This window comes from Sceloporus undulatus, chromosome 4, assembly GCF_019175285.1.
Source record: "Sceloporus undulatus isolate JIND9_A2432 ecotype Alabama chromosome 4, SceUnd_v1.1, whole genome shotgun sequence".
Taxonomy (NCBI): domain Eukaryota; kingdom Metazoa; phylum Chordata; class Lepidosauria; order Squamata; family Phrynosomatidae; genus Sceloporus; species Sceloporus undulatus.
In genome coordinates this window covers 183,511,453-183,528,426 of record NC_056525.1, presented here as the reverse complement: position 1 = coordinate 183,528,426, position 16,974 = coordinate 183,511,453, and the positions used below count along the sequence as shown (strand labels likewise).

The 16,974-nt window shown below is 39.7% G+C and overlaps 1 long non-coding RNA gene across 1 annotated transcript; it reads left to right on the top strand.

The window, feature by feature from the left end:
• Positions 1–2,740: 2,740 nt before the first annotated feature.
• LOC121927863 lies at positions 2,741–16,729 on the top strand. Its single transcript, XR_006103372.1, has 4 exons — positions 2,741–2,850; positions 3,938–3,984; positions 12,960–13,079; positions 16,714–16,729. It is a non-coding gene; the product is annotated as an uncharacterized LOC121927863 (long non-coding RNA).
• Positions 16,730–16,974: the final 245 nt, after the last annotated feature.

Sequence of the window (16,974 nt, the reverse complement as noted above, 5' to 3'; positions counted from 1 at the left end):
ATATATATATATATATATATATATATATATATATATATATATATATATAATCATTTTACTATTTGAAACATGACAACTAAGTAGCTCAAATATTGTTGTATGTTTAAAGAACTGAGGCTTAAAATGTAAAGTGTTATATCAACTTCATAGCAACATTTTAAAATGAATTTTACAAAGCACACATGCGATAGGGATAAATAAAATGATAATCAGATATTTATCCCACAGAGATATTTCAATGTCCATATGATGGCTATTGACCCTGAATTTTGAGTTTTGTTTTAAGATCTTTGAGAAGGAATTCAGTCATTTTCGGCATTGAATATGACTTATACACACCATTTTATTTATTTATTTATTTATTTATTTATTTATTTGCCATCCATAGTCATAAAGCAACAAAATTCCCTTAGAAGTTGCTGAATGGACATATTTAATCAATTTAGATATATCATGCACATGCAGTACATTTTAATTGCTTAGATATCTACTGAACATTTCAAGAATAAAACTACTACTAATGAGTTTTCCAACATATCATTGGAGTGCATACATAGACTTTAAGAAAACGGATTCCCAACAAGGGCTTGCACCTAGGGAATTGCAGAGTTGTTCTGGCCTCTCAGGAGAGAGGAGCTTCAGCAGTGGGTAGGGGCTAAAAATGAAAGTGAGGTTTGTCCCCCCACCGCATCATGCTGGAGAGTTATACTGAACTGGAAGAAGACAAGTTGCAAGGTTGAGAACTGTGGATGTAGAGCCTGGAATGAACAGGAACATGGAGGGGGGAATGTGTGAAGTCATGACTTAATCCCCTCAGAATATTAGTTTCACTGTTGAAAGCATGTGGGCAAAGAAAATGGAGGCATGAGTAAAATGACTTGCACTGGTCTCTGACAATTGAGAGTAAGTGTTCTGAAAAGAGCTTAGATAGATGAGTTACATGAAGTTTTTTTTTTAAAAAAAGCAGCAACTTGCTATTGTACTTTCCAGAAATGTTTCAGAATGAAGGAAAGAAAAGAGTCACATTTTTCCTCTTTCTCATTCAACCCTCTTTGCTCGCTATGTAGCTATAAAATAGTGTTCCCTATTTGCAACTTTTAATCAGAATTGACCCACATTCACAGAATTCAGATTTGTAAGAAAGCAAAACCAGCAGATTTGTTCACCTCTATTAATTGCTCAGGTTGAAGGATTATTCTTGCCTTTGCAGTCCCTTACTGAAATAGAATACAGTCGAGAAAGATATTTTGCATTTTTAATGATAAGATGGTCTGAAGTAAGTTGTACATTTCAGTTTCTGCCTATTCCAGGGGTAACAAATGTTCCTGGTCCTGGTCTCTGCCCCATTAGTATCTGAAAGTTATCTGGATTGCCAAAAATACCAAAAAACAACATGAAACTATGTAATAAGGAAGAGGCTGTCAATCCACTCTTGATTTTGAAAAATCAAATTGTTTTTAAAAATGTTAACTACTCGAGGGGCTACTGCAACCTATTTTAAAGGGGTGTTGCTATTTTTGGAGGCTTTCATGAGAGGTAACTCACCTTTTTATTTTGTGCTAGAAGACTTACTTTTTACATCACTAATCAGACATTGTAACTAAGAAAATATTTAATTTGTCACTGAAAATATTTTTTGAACATAGCTTAAACATATGTTGACAGCTTTTAGCGTGTAAATATCAACTGTGCCCCAAATCATGAAAATATACATAATCAGTGTATCTTATGTTGTTGTAGGTCAACAGTGAGAGAAAAATATTGTAAAAGAGAGGGTGGAGATGAGATATTACAGATTTGGTTTTCATCATTTTAATGGTTGCCTTCTCTATATTACTTATATTAACACTTATATTAACACTTTAAAAGACATTAGAAAACATTTTTGTTCCAAGATGACTTTCTGCTAAAAACAAGGTTTAATTGTAAGGTTTTGTTTTTGTAACAAAGAGTAAATAATCATTATGGAGAAAGTATTTAATTTGTTGTCAATTAACCTAATTGATGTAAAAAACTGACTAGTTCCAAAGGCCATGCATATCCCCTTCTGTTCTTAATTAAAGATATATTGAGTTTAAAGAACATTTTAAAAACAGTTAAGAGTAAAAATAGAAAGGATGTTCCAATGACATTACTGTCTCTGGGTCAATGCCAATGTAACACAGTTCTGCAGCTGCCTTTCCATTGCTGCCTTTCCATTTCTAGTACTGTCTTTCTATTCACTTTTGATTCATTGGAGGAATATTTTGGGAACTTTTTGCCCAAAATCTTATAGAAAGCCTCCCAAATGCATGAAAACACATGAAAATACTCCCCGCAAGTATCCCTGAACCTTAAAATGGATCTGTTTTGCTCTGGTGCCTCTCTCAAAATTGTGGCAGGAAATGATGTGATGTTATTTCCTGTCACCATTTTGAGAGGGACTGCGAAGGAAAACAGATGAATTTGAACTTGGACCACTGGGGCCACCCAAGCAGTTGTCCACCCTGGTATAAGTACAGGAAACTCACAGAACAGCAGACATGGTCTCCACTGGCTCTCGATGGTGCCATCACTGAACTAATTTCCACATCCCTGTCTCAGTTTAGAAATGAGTAACAGACGACACCTTGAACAAATCCTTTCTAAGGCACTGAAGATCAAAGGAATGTGGTCTTCTATAGAACAATATCTGCATTTCTCTCCTGGCCACAGAGCACAGTGAGACAAGCAGTTGTGGCAAGACCCCAAATGGTCTCTCCAGTGACTTATTCTCAATAAACCCTGTGGCTGAGAGAGCACAGATGTCATTCGCTCCTGATCTGGAATAGTTGGAAAGTGATTCCATCAAGATGCTGTCAGATTGCAAAGGTAGGTTTTTAAAGGTTGTCAACATAAGACATAACTCTGACAATGGGCCTCTGACATTGTAGTCATGTTGACAACATAGGATCTCAGTCACTGTTATTTTATAAGAGGGTAAGATAGTCAGGAATGAATAGTGGTTAAAAATATGTACTGGAATTTGAGAGATCCCCATAGAAACTTGAAACTCTGTGGCTTTAGGCCTGTAACTATTTCTCAGTCTGTCATTCTACTTCAGAGGGCTGTCACGAGGATAAAGTATACAGATGGGGAGAGATGGAGTAGTCAAAGAGTTCCATGGTTCTGAATCTATTTGGAAGGATATGGTTGAGCTTCTTGGATAGCTCTTTTAAAATCTGGAATGAAACGAAGCAGTTTTACTGCACCCCTGACATGAAAGCTATTGGCTGCCTGTGGAGAGTCATAGATGGCAAAAACTACAAAACTGTTGATCCACTGAAAACAATTAGCCAGAAATTATCTCCTTTAAACAATTTTGAAAGTATTTTTCATGTAATGTTGAATAAGAATAATTTTTAAAATGAAGAAGAATGTTTGGATATAGGATGAGTTGTGAAGATGATTTCTGGAGAGCTCTTGTTCCCCCTGCCCCCCACCTTTTGACAACTAAGCATTAAAATTTAAGTTTGCTAGTTCCATGATATAAACTTTATTGAGGTGGGGGTGGGTATCAATTAGGCCATAGACTACAGCAATATCCTTGGGTGTCTATGCACAATCCAATGGCTAAACATTGTTCATCTTTTATATAAAATGATAACAAATGTTTGATGTGGTGTAAGTTGTAAAGGACAGAAAATAGATTGATAGAAATGATTTACAGAAGGACTACATTACTTATTAAATAACTTTCAACTAGATGTTTTGAATTAAGGAAGGAACATAAGAATAATCTTATGTTAAGAAGCTGTTTCAATGTTTTAAAAAGAAATGATTGGGAAGACTGGGGGAATCATATTTAAAGGGATAATTTGGCTGCTGTGGTTAGAATAGCACACATAGCTTTTTTAAAACTTCCCTGTGCTTTCCTAGAGTTTGACAGAAAAATAATGAGCAGTGCTTTTTTCCCCAGCTTAATGTTTGAAGAAGAATCTGGAGAGTATGAAGAGCCTTGGAACTGTGAGTATGAGGCCAGCAAGAACAACTAAATTGAAAGGAAAGAAGCAGAGGAAGAAATAGGGCAGAAGGGTGATAATAGATTTCTCACAATAAACACATACAGTCACATAAGCACACACACACAGGCATTTTCTTCACTCTCATATTATTTAAAAAGTTCAACAGACGTATATTTTTTTGTAAGCAGTCAATGCTAGCATGCAAGGATGGGGGAGAAAGTCATAAAAGGTGGCAAATGAGTTGTTATATTCTGCACAGTCTGTAATTCTCACCATTAGATTCCCCAAGTGCCTTTTCACAGTGCATGAAGCAATGTTGTGAACAAAGACTGTTGTGTGCATCTGAGACTCTGCAGCATTTAGAAACTAAGGATAATGAAGGTATGCAGGGATGGAAGATGGCAGGGTAATTAAAATGTTAGATCTGAGATGGTAAGATGTGGCCTCTTGGCTGCATGTAGCCTCTATGCCTATTTTGTACTCTAAGTCCCCAGAAGATTTCCAAACCCCCATTCCCATTTTTTTAACAATATATGGGCAAACAAATTGGCCAAAATGTCATAAAACCAATGAAAGCTTTGCAAAGACCTATTGGTTAGATTTATTTCCCACTATACTTATTACTATCTTGACAGCCAATGTAGTTTGATAACTAGGTTGGGATATATCCACATAGCAGAAATAAAGTAGATTGACACTACTTTAACTATCAGGACTGTCCTGTGGAACCCTGGTATTTGTAGTTTGGTGAGGCACAGAGCTCTCTGACAGACCAGGCTGAATACTTCACCAAACTACAAATCCCAGGATTCCACAGTTAGAATCATAGAGTCATAGAATTCTGGAGTTGGAATAGACCACAACGACCATCCTGTCCAACGCCCTGCCATGCAGAAACTCTCAATTAAGCATCCCTGACAGATGGCCATCCAGCCTCGGCTTAAAGACCTCCAAGGAGGGAGACTCCACCACTCTATGAGGGAGTATTGTCAGGAAATTCCTTCTAATATTGGGGTGGATTGTCTTTTCCTGTAGATTGCATCCATTGTTCTGGGTCCTGTTCTCTGGAGCAGCAGAAAGGAAGCTTGCTCCTTCCTCAATATGACATCCCTTCAAATATATAAACAGGGCTATCATATCACCTCTTAACCTTCTCTTCTCCAGGCTAAACATCCACAGTTCCTCATAGGGCACAGTTTCCAGACACTTTATCATTTTAGTCACCCTCCTTTGGACATTCTCCAGTTTCTTGCCTGGGAGGGCGGCACCACAATAAGACATAAGCCATATGTGGAGGAAAGGCCACAACTTTATTCACGCAAAACCAGCAGCCAAAAGGTAGGGTTGGCCAAAAGCATGAGGTCTGGATCATCGTACAACCCGCTGTTGTAAGATACTGGCCAGTCATATATCAGCAAGATATCGGGATGAGCTAGGGGCTGATGGAACGCCCTCTCATATCCATGCAACCTAGTGATTGCATTCAAATTAAATCCCCTAGTCACCGGGAAGCGGTGTCACATTATGGCCCCCGCAATGGCCACAACGCATGTCCTCATCGCTCCCGTGTCCCATAGGGACTCCCGATACAGTGCTATGCAACCATATAGACCATGACCACCAGATCCAGACCCTCTGCTGCCACCCCAAAGTTGTGACAAACACCAACACCCTGGTGGAGGGCGGGTGGGAGAGCCAAGCAGTAAATGGCACCGTGCACTGGGCAACTGGGCCTAAATAGGCCATGGCAAGGGGGTTGCTGGGAAGGGAGTCGCCCCGCCCCCAGAGCAGCCGAACCAATCGGTCGCCCTGGAGGACCGAGGCAACCATAGAGAGGGACTATCCACCCCCTAGAGCAGCCTTTCAGAGGCGGAAGTACCTCCCTTTCCCTCCCCAGCAACCCATTGCCAGCAAGCATGCCCCAGCAAAGCATGCTGGGGCACTCCACCGAGCCTGCGTCGCCGCTCCGGCGGCAACACGGCCTGCCCGCTCAGTCGGGCGGCCGTCTTTTCTTCTTCTTCTTCTTCTTCATTTATATAGCGCTGTAGATTTGCACAACGTTGTACATAAAAACAATAAATATAAAAGAGTAAACCTGCCTATGGCGTACAATCAAAAAAATAATAGGATAATACATATAAAAATACATAGCAATACAGGAAATGGTTCAATAAAACAGGCAACAAAAAAGAACATCAAATAGCAAATGAGATCATGCAATGCCTGGGAATGCTTCTCTGAACAGGATGGTCTTCAACTCCATTTTGAAGCTGGTTAAAGAAGTGATGGCCCTTGCTCATGGGAGAAGAAGGTTTCAGGAGTGAGGGGCAGCAAGTGAAAAGGGGCAAATCCTAGAGGGGGCAGAGAAAATCCTGGGCTGGGACAGCTGACCCTGACTACCAGAACAGAGGGCCCAGGTGGGAAGGTGAAGAGAAAGAAGGTCAGATAAATAAGGAAGGGCCAGCCTATGGAGGGCTTTAAATGTTGACAGCAGGAGCTTATACTGAATACGGAAAGGGAGGGGGAGCCAGTGAAGGGATACCAACAAAGAGGAATGCTATTACCAACAAAGGAGAGATATGGTCAGAGCGGTGGGCGGATGTGATAATGCGTGCAGCTGAATGCTGGACAGAAATTACAGGACGGAGGTGAGAAAGAGGAAGCCCAGCCAGGAGGATGTTACAGTAATCAAGTCGCGGAGAGATATGGTCGGATTTTGGCAATATTGTATAAAAAGAATCTACAAGCCTTGGCTGTGGTCTGGATCTGAGGGATACACATCAGAGAAGAATCAAAGATAAAACCAAGACTGCGGTCTTGCTGGACTGGTTGAATAGAAATGTTGTCCACAGAGAAATAATAATAATAATAATAATAATAATAATAATTTGTATACCGCCCTCTGGCAAACCAATCCGGGCGGTTAACAACAGTAAAATATAAAATATGACAATTAAAAACACTTTATCCCTCCCCCCCTTAAGACAGTATTGAACAGTATAACATATTAAAAACACAGTATCAAGCATAAAAACAGCAGTTAAAACTAAAAACCCTGATATCCCTCTGTTGATCCTCAACCATCACTAAGATGGGGCCACGGGAGAAAGAAAAGGAGTCTTGAAGGGTGGACTTAGGAGGAAAGACAAGAAGCTCTGTTTTGGACAGGTTGAGCTTCAAACGCCGATGGCACATCCACTGCGAGACAGCTGTGAGACAAGACAAAACTTGCTGTTCAAGCCTTGGAGAAAGGTCGGGGGTGGAAAGATACAACTGGGTGTCATCGGCGTAAAGATGGTAGGAAAAATCAAAAGAGCTAATGAGTTTATCTAAGGACAGTGTGTAGAGAGAAAACAGAAGGGGACCCAGAACAGAACCCTGGGGCACTCTAACAGATAAGGGAACAGAGGACGAAGTCTGACCACCTGTGACCACTGCAAAAGAATTGTCTGACAAATAAGATCTAAACCAGTCGAGAACAGAGTCTGAGAACCCAAGAAAGTATATAAACTAGAAGACAGGGATCAATGGTGTCAAAGGCTGCAGACAAATCAAGAAGGATGAGAACAGAGTAAAGGCAATTAGCCTTGGCCTGTAAAAGGTCATTTGAGATCTTAGTGAGAGCTGTCTATTTAGAGTGCCGTGGCGGAAACTAGACTGAAAGGGATTGAGAATGGAGTTGGCTTCAAGAAACTCAAGACAGCGAGAATAAACAACCGTTCCAAAACCTTAGAAAGAAAGGGAAGAGAAATCAGACGATAGCTAGACAAAGGAGAGTGGGTCCAATAGAAGGGTTTTTTCAGAATTGGGGAAATGAGAGCATGTTTAAAGTTTGAAGGGGAGGAGCCTGTAAAGAGAGAGAGAGATTGAAGATGTGGAGAAGCGAAGGCAGAAAGGAGGGAGCTATGGAAATTAGAAGACGAGTAGGAATTGGGTCAAGAGAACATGTTGCTGGTTTGGAAGAGTTCAGAAGTGTAGAGAGTTCAGCCAAAGAAGCAGGAGGAAACACAGAAAATTTTTTGGGCAAGGGCGATAGAAGATTATGAGCAGAAGAAGAATTGGGAGGGACTATCTCAGAGCAAATAGTGGTAATCTTTGAGATGAAATAATTAGCAAAGTCGTTAGGAGAGAATGATGAAGAGACAGGAGGAGAGGGAGGTTTAAGCAAAGTGTTGAAGGTGGAGAACAAATGCTGCGGGCGCCTCTCATTGGCGGAGATCTTAACATCCTTTTTGAATTGTGGAGCTCAGAACTGGACACAGTATTCCAGGTGGGGCTTGACCAAAGTGGAATAGAGTAGCACTATTGTTTCTCTTGATCTTGACACTATACTTCCATTGATGCAGCCTAAAATCACATTGGCCTTTTTAGCTGTTGAATCACACTGTTGACTCATGTTCAAGTTATGATTTACTTGAATTCCTAGATCCCTTTCACACCTAGTCTTGTTAAGCCATTCTATATTTATGCATTTCATTTTTTTGCCCTAAGTGCAGTACTTTATATTTCTCAGTGTTGGATTTCATTTTGTTAGCTTTGGCCCAGCTTTCTAGTCTATTCAAGTCATTTTGAATTTTGATCCTGTCCTCTGGTATATTAGCTACTTCTCCTAATTTGGTGTCATCTGCAAATTTGATAAGTATGCCCCAATTCTGTCATCCAAGTCATTGATAAAGATGTTAAATAGCACTGGACCCAGGACAGAATCCTGTGGGACTCCGCTGGTCACTTCTCTCCAGGATGAAATGGAACCATTGTTGAGCACCCTCAGATGGACACACAGTTACAAATCCATGTAACAGTCACCTTGTCTAGCCCACATTTTACTAGTTTCTTTGCAAAAATGTCATAGGGAACCTTGTCAAATGCCTTACTGAAATCAAGATATGCTATATCCTTAGCATTCCCTTCATCTGCAAAGCTGGTAATTTTATCAAAAAGAGAGAGAGAGAGAGAGAGAGAGAGAGAGAGAGAGGAGATTTGTCTGGCATGACTTGTTTCTCTGAAACTCATGTTGACTTTTTGTGATAATGACATTGCATTCTAGATGTTAACAGACTCTCCATTTAATAATCTGCCCTAGAATCTTTCCTGGTATTGATGTCAGACTAACTGGACGATAATTGTTAGGATCCTCTTTTTTTACCTTTTTGGAGATGGGGACAATGTTTGCTTTCTTCAGTCTGCTGGGACTTCTCCTATTCTCCAAGAGTTCTCAAACATTATTGTCAATGGTTCCAATATTATATTTGCCAGTTCTTTTAATACCCTTGGATGTAGTTCACCTGGTCCTGGAGACTTACATTCATTTAGATTAACTAAATATTTCTATACCATCTCTTTACTTACACTGTGCTGAATTTCCCTGTTCTTTCCTCTGCTCCATTTTCCTCAGGTTGGCAATAAAAAATAAATACACTTTATTTATACCCCGCCCCTCTATCCAGGACAATTGTGGCAGCTTACAGATTAAAACTTCATTCAAAAACCCAATATCCCAATTCCCCTCCCTCCCATAAAACAAGAATTAAACAGTTAAACATTTATAATAATCAAATTAAAGTAATCCAATTAAAATATACAGCATGTGATTGGGTACAGAGTACCTGAAGAGGAAATTGTGTTCAGTGTGTGGCCGGGTTTAGTGTTCAGGAAAGGTCTGCCGGAAGGGATCCATCTTGACAGCCTATTTGAAGCTGTCTGCACTGGTAATATGACGGATCTCCTCTGGGAAGTCATTCCATACTCTGGGAGCAGTGGAGGAGAAGGTCCTCTAGGCAATTGTAGTCAATCTTTGCTTTATAGGTTGCAACAAGTTCCTCCCAGAGGGCCTAAGTGCGTGGGATGGATTGTACGGAAGGAAGCAGTCCCATAAATTGGTTGGACCAAAGCCATGTAGGGCTTTAAAGGTCATAACCAACACCTTGTACTGCATCCAGAAACCAATAGGCAGCAAGTGAAGCAATTACAGAATAGGTGTAACATGGTCACTTCTGGATGAAGATGTGTCCTCCAGGGAGAAAGGATAAGGAGGGAGTACTCATGAACAAGTAGGGCAATGGCAAACCTCCTGTGAATAAATTTTCCCAAGAAATCTGCATGACAGGTCACTTTACAGTTGCCATGGGATGGGAATGACCTGAAGGCACATAACAACAAACAATATTTATTTATTTAGGGACCATTTATATATCACACCGCATCATACTAAATTTCAGAGGAGTTTACAGACTTACATTTTGATAAACATTCCCTCCCCCCCAAAAAAGATAAAAGTGGTAGATAAATACAGTCTGCCCTCCCTATATGCGGTGAATCCATTCCAGACCCCACCCCCCTGCATATGGAGAAAAGACCATATGCTCAAGCCTCATAGGAAATAATGGGGTGCATACTCGTGGCGGTGCACAGGGGGCATGGCATGAGTACACACCCCATTATTTCTGCCTGAGATTGCCTTCTGCATGAGCTCAAAGCTGCAGAAAGCAAGCCAGCCTATAAGGAGGGCCGACTGTATGTTAAGATTAATATCAAGACTGAATAACAGTTAAATGTTATATTGAAATGTTGGGTGAGATAAAAATAAATATATATATTTTAAAAAACTTATTTCTAAATTATAGCAATTTCTTTCTTAAAAAGTTGATTTCTTTCTCTTTGGAAAACAACATGGGAGAATCAAGGATCTTGCTCAAGTGGAAGGTTTCCATGCATACAGAAACCAATCCACTTTAGATGAATTTGATTTACACATAAGGCAGGGGTAGGTAAATTGCATGACCCCTTTTGTAGCCTTATCCATATCCAAAAGCACTGCACTCATCCTACATTTAAAAAAAAAATGGTGTGATTTTAAGAACATTTTACCCCTGAACTAAGCAGAAATTTCTCCCAACACATATGAAAACATGTGAAAATATCTACAACCCACTTCAGGAAGCATCCTGAACCCTGTGCTGTTACTGTTTCTGCTGTAGTCCCTCCCCAAACAGAGAAAGGGGTGATGAAAGATCACTTTCTGTTGCCACTTTGAGAGGGACTGCAAAAGACAATTGAACTACATTCCGCCTCGCACCCTCAGAACATCTGGGCAGCAACTCCTGAAGGTGCCTGGGGCTAAGTTGGCTGCTACTGCCAGAAGATCCTTTTCCACAGCTGCCCCAGCCCTTTGGAATACGCTGCCCACGGAGCTCCGCTCATCTACCACCCTGGCCCAATTTAGGAAGGGTCTCAAAACCTTCCTATTTAATCAGGCATTCCCCGACTAAACTATCCTGTGGGCCTCCCTCCTCTCTCGTGGCCGTGAGGTTGGGCTAAGGGTTTTTTTATTGTTTTTAAGGATTGTTGTTTTTGTTATATGTGTTTTTAATCTGTATGCTGTTTGCACTTTGGTGCATTTTGTTAGCCGCCCTGATTGTATGGAAGGGCGGGGTATAAATAAAAATTTTATTATTATTATTATTATAACTATTTGGGCTTTTTGTGTGTGTGGGGGGGTGGTGTGGTGGTATGTGAGGGCCTCTGGGGAGGAAATTGCCTCCTCACTCTCATGTAGTTGTCCACCACTAACATAACAGAAGGAATGACAGAGGGACTGGGGCTAAGTAGCTCCCTGCTCCTGTACTGAAGAAAATATATAGAGCACTGTCTGGATAGCGCTATGGGTGACAGACATGAGATCCCATGCTTTCAGATATTTGGGGTCCAAGCTGTTCAGATACCAGCATCTTGAATTGGACTTGTAAGCAAACATAACCAGCAAATTTCCTTTGAAATTGGCATAGTACAAGGGTGTCAAATGATCTCACTGAAGATTCAGTCATATTCTGCAGTATCTAAAGCTAACAATTAAAGTTGTCCCTAACAGGTAAAGGCTCAAAATCATTTCTGTAATGAAAATAGTGAAAGACCCAATGAACGGAATACAATGCTGGACAGAGATTTGGGAGAAGCAGGTTCAAGTCCCTATTCAGCCACAAAACTCATTGGTGATCTTGGAACAGTTGTCCCTCTAACTTAACCCAATTCCTAGGGCCGTTATTAGAATAAAATGGGGGGAAATGGAATATAAATATAAGCAACAAATAAATGGAAATTTCTAAACTCTGGTTTGTTCTCTTTAAATGTTTAGTTTTGTTATTAGAGATGCTAACACATTCTCGTTAACATCTGGTTTTGCCCTTTAAATACATAGGACACATGAAAATATCTAGCTATTTTGAAGCTCTATAAACTTGTAATTTTTGTTAGGTTAGTGCTATGTCTCCCTGCTGTTACTGCAATAGCTTTCAGCTTTTTCAGAGATTGACTGATATTATCAATGATGCCAGGAGGATACCATGAAAATAAAAACATCATTCATGAGCTGTTTGTGAGACTGAGGCTCTGGGTGATAGCAACTGTTGGAAGTCAGTGGATGTGAAATGAAATAAGACACTCTCCCTAAGGGGCAGAGAGTGTTCTTAAGCTGAAAGAGAAGGCAGTAGACATTGGTGATAGCAAACGCCTATCAGTCTAACAGAGTCATTCCATAGGGGTTGGTATGTGTGTAATTATTGGAAGTATAGCCCCATATATGTTGCCATTTAGATGCACATTCAAATGTTATCATTGCATGGAAAGAGTTATCATAGACTGTGTATTTTTTAAATTTATATGATTAATATACCACTTTTCTCTCAAAATGGGATTCAAAGAGGAATGCTATTGGAATGTTGCTGACAGAAGCATTAAAATATTAGAGAAAATTGGTGAAAATGTTATTTCTGAATTTTTGTATTTGTAATTTTCATAAACTAGTTTTTTTAAAGTGTGTATATTGTGGTATATTACAGTGGAGTCTTATTCTTTGGTGGTCTTTAAACAGGGCTGAATGGTCATCTGTCAGGGGTGCTTTGATTGTGAGTTCCTGCATGGCAGGGGATTGGATGGCCCTTCCAGTTTATTCTAACTCTATGATTCTGTTATTCTATCTAGGGGATGATTTTCTACAGCCTCAAAGCAGTTTCTGGTCATGTCAGGTCAAGTGTTGTCTTCATGCCACACCCCTGAAGCAGCTGAAAGGCTTGGTATCTGGCACGTTTGTTTCACACCTTGGTAATGAACTGGATATGGGAAGCTTGGCCCAAAACACTACTGAAAATACAATATGAGTATTTGTGAGTAGTATCCAAGGATGGTGCTTCATTTAATGACAGGTTCTATGAGTCAGGGACATGATTCTGAATGGCCAATTACAAACACTCAGAGGAACACTTCAGTTTCATATTCAAACACATTCAAACACTTCAGTTTTCATGTTTGCAATGGGAAGGCTTTTGTTGTTGTTGCCAGTAAGATGTGTTATTTAAAAAAAAAAAGAAGTTAGAAGAACCCAAGTTTCCTGCCCTTTACAGAAGAACCCATGTTTTAGAATATTCCAATCATGTAAATCTTTACCAAAAAGGGAATGAAGTTCCAAAGTCCCCTTGCATTTGAGCAAAAAACTGGCAACTGTCACATTAAAAATCCTACACTTCCAAGAAAAAGAATGTTGGCTAGAGCTACTTGCTGCCTGAAAGGGATACATTCACTTTGATTGCTTCCCCCTTTTCAAACACCTGAAAGTGGCTTACATATATCTTTTGTGTTTTTTCAAAAAATATGGTACATGTTGCCTTGAGGCAATACAACAATATAGCTAATGGAGGCCTCAACCTGCAAGCGGAAAAGTGTTTGCCCTTATCTATTGCAGAGGGGGAAATATGTTGAAAAGTCAGGAGATATTTTGATCAAAAGAAATAAGAGCAATCATAAGAATCAGAAAAATGTATACGATTTTTTAAAAAAAGAAACAGAATGCTATCTTAATTTAAAACCATGGTATATAACTCATGAACTAAATCTGAGCAGAGACGGTCATTTTGAGCTTCATGTTTTCCTTTCATTGCTGAAAATAATTTCTGGAGTGCTGAGTGACCCTACAAAGTTGGATCTTTTCTTTTCTTTTCTTTTCTTTGAAACTAGAAGGGAGTGCAGAAATTCCCTGAGCAGAAATAGTGAACATGTGGCCTCCAGCTTTTCCAGTAATGGCTAATTTAAAACATTAAACATTAGAACATTAAATTAATTCAAAGACCATATACAAATCTTAAAAATAGCACTTCATGGCATTAAAACCCCATCTTGGTCAGTTTTTAAAAGCCTGGTGGCATAAAAATGTTTTGACATGATTATGGAAGGAGAGAAAGGCTGTGTCCATCGTGTCCTTCTCAGGGAAGAAGTTCCAAAGTCTGAGAGCAGCCATCGAGAAGTCCCTCTCCATTGTTCCCAGAAAACAAGCCTGGAATGGGGTGAGACAGAGATAATGGTCTCTTCAGATGATTGTAGAGCTCTAATAGACTCATACAGGGAGCTATGGGCTTTGAAGTAATTTGAACCCAAACCATATAGTGGTCAAAACTAGCCCAAGTGTTTATTTCCAATAGTCAGATATCTGCAGTCCTAGTCAGCATCTAAAGCTTTTTCTCACTGAAGCTTCCACCCATCCTTCCCACTCATTCAGTATGGCTATAGTTTGTCCCTTTGGATTGAGTAGAACATTTAGTCCTTAAACTCACCTGTCCAGATATGCAGATTTTTGCCTGCTCTATACTGAATGGCTATAAACAGTCTTGGACAGGATGATGATTTCATTGAATTTCCTTGCTAATTTGGTCACATTTGGTTGGCTAGCCTCTTGTAGGCATATAAATCTTCATGAATTTCTTTTTCTCAGGCAAGAACAAATAATTTTACAATTTTTCTCTTCAATATGAAAAAATTGTCGGACAAATATTTGCATCCTATTGGTGACCTAAGACTATAGCTCACTAAACTACTATACAAACACCTTCCTTCCATATCACAATTCAATTATAGGGAGTTGGGGCCAAAACAGTCTGAGCACTGGTGCAACTTCCAGGTGTCTTGGTAGTATGTGGTGTCTGTATGTCAGTTTGTTTCCCCCCTTGGTTACTTCAGGGATGAGCAGGACATTTTGGTCTGACTTAATCTATGAAAAAAGTGGCTTTTTGTCACAAAACCATGATTTTATATTCAGAAAATTTGTTCCTGTTCAGAATTTTTTTCACAGATGCCTTATGTGGCACAGTGGTTAAATGCCTGTACTGCAGCCATTCACTCAAAACCACAAGGTTGCGAGTTCAAGACCAGCAAAAGGGCCCAAGTTCGACTCAGGCTTGCATCCTTCCGAGGTCGCTAAAATGAGTACCCAGACTGTTGGGGGCAAATTAGCTTACTTGCTAATTAGCTTACTTGCTGTTCACCGCTATGATCTTTGGAATAGCGGTATATAAATTAAAAAAATGTGCAAATGTGTAGTTTTCTGTGCAGGAAACTTGCTTTCTTACAGAAAATTCCATTTACTTAACAAAACTGATATTCACTGCATACACACAAAAACCCTGTTGCCTCTGATGGTCATGATGACAAAAGCCCTATGCAGACATTTAGAATATGACTTCTGTGAATATGCAAGTATGGGAGTTATACCCCCAACTCCTATACATTTCTGTTATTTTCTATTTGTTGAAGATAATTTTTGATGGACAGAGTTTCCAGTTATCTACAGAAATTCTTCATAAATAGAAGGGCAATCAGCATGTGCAGAGAATGAAGTAACCCATACAAGATAGGAAGGTTTAATATGATCCCCTTCTTTTTATGTTTTCTGTACTTGTATTCTGAACTCCTGCATAAAAACAGAGAACAACTGGCTAATAGTTGCCAGTAATATAGACCCACTATTCATTCCTGAATTAGGTATCATGGGAGTTAGCTGAACAGAAGATGATTCTTGGCTGCCCCATGATGCCTAATCATTTCAAAAGTGTATAGTGATAACTACCATGTTCCAATGACTAAAAATATGAGTTATTTTTCTCTTCCTCCTGTGCACCTGTTTTAAAGAGCTGCATTCAAGTTATCTGATGATCATAAGCCTGTACAGATGGGCAGTATGCAGCTGCCCCTGTACTGGCTGGATTGGGGCCATGGATGCCACACACTGCGGCACTGATCCGGACTCCAGAGAGCACAAAAAGGAGCTGCAGAAATCAGCTTCTTTTGCGCCCTCTAAGCATGGCTTTATGATGTCCCTTCGGTCCTGTATCATGCAGCATGGCTTTATGATGTCCCTTCGGTCCTGTATCATGTGGATGCAGCATTGGAGGGGTGTCATCATGGTGCATGCCGTGTGGATGGGTGCACACCAAGATGGCACCCTGGGAACAGGGTTACTGCATCCTGCATGAGGATGCTGCACCGTAACTCAGCCCACTAGCTGGCCTTTCAGGCTGGTCTGCACAGGTCCCATGTTTGTAAATATATCTGAGCAAAGCAGCATTACTAGCCCCTTATAGTGTATTACAAAATATATATGTTTCCCTATCTATTAAGAAAACTTCACAGAACAAATATAAATACTACTAAAATAATCTTGAATATTCCTGAGAAAGCAAGGGGTGGACAGAAGTTCTACTTAACACGAATTCTGATGTCCAGTGTTCCCTGTTTGTTTTCTCCTTGTCAACAGGTCTGTGAGAAAAAGCCTTAAGGTTTCATCAAAACATGCACAGGTTTTCTAGGTGTTTCATCTGATTGTTGAAACTTTCACAAACTACCATGCCCTTTTCTGTATAATATAGATTCTAAATTCAATGCACTCTATTGTTTTTGTTTTCTCACACAGGTTAGCAGACCCCTGAATGGTCAATTGTTCAGGTGAGACTGATGTAAAGCAATTTTGGGTGTACATGTCACTGATTTAAACTTTTCCTTTTCCATTTTAAATATTTTCATACAACTTTATAGCTCTGAAATGACACATCAGTTTTGCACATGCTAAACACTGCCCCAGCCTCTCAAATTAATTAGTACATATGTTGATAAATTAGTTTCCATATATTTTATATTTCCTAGAGTAATATTATGTATTTGGATTATTTACTTT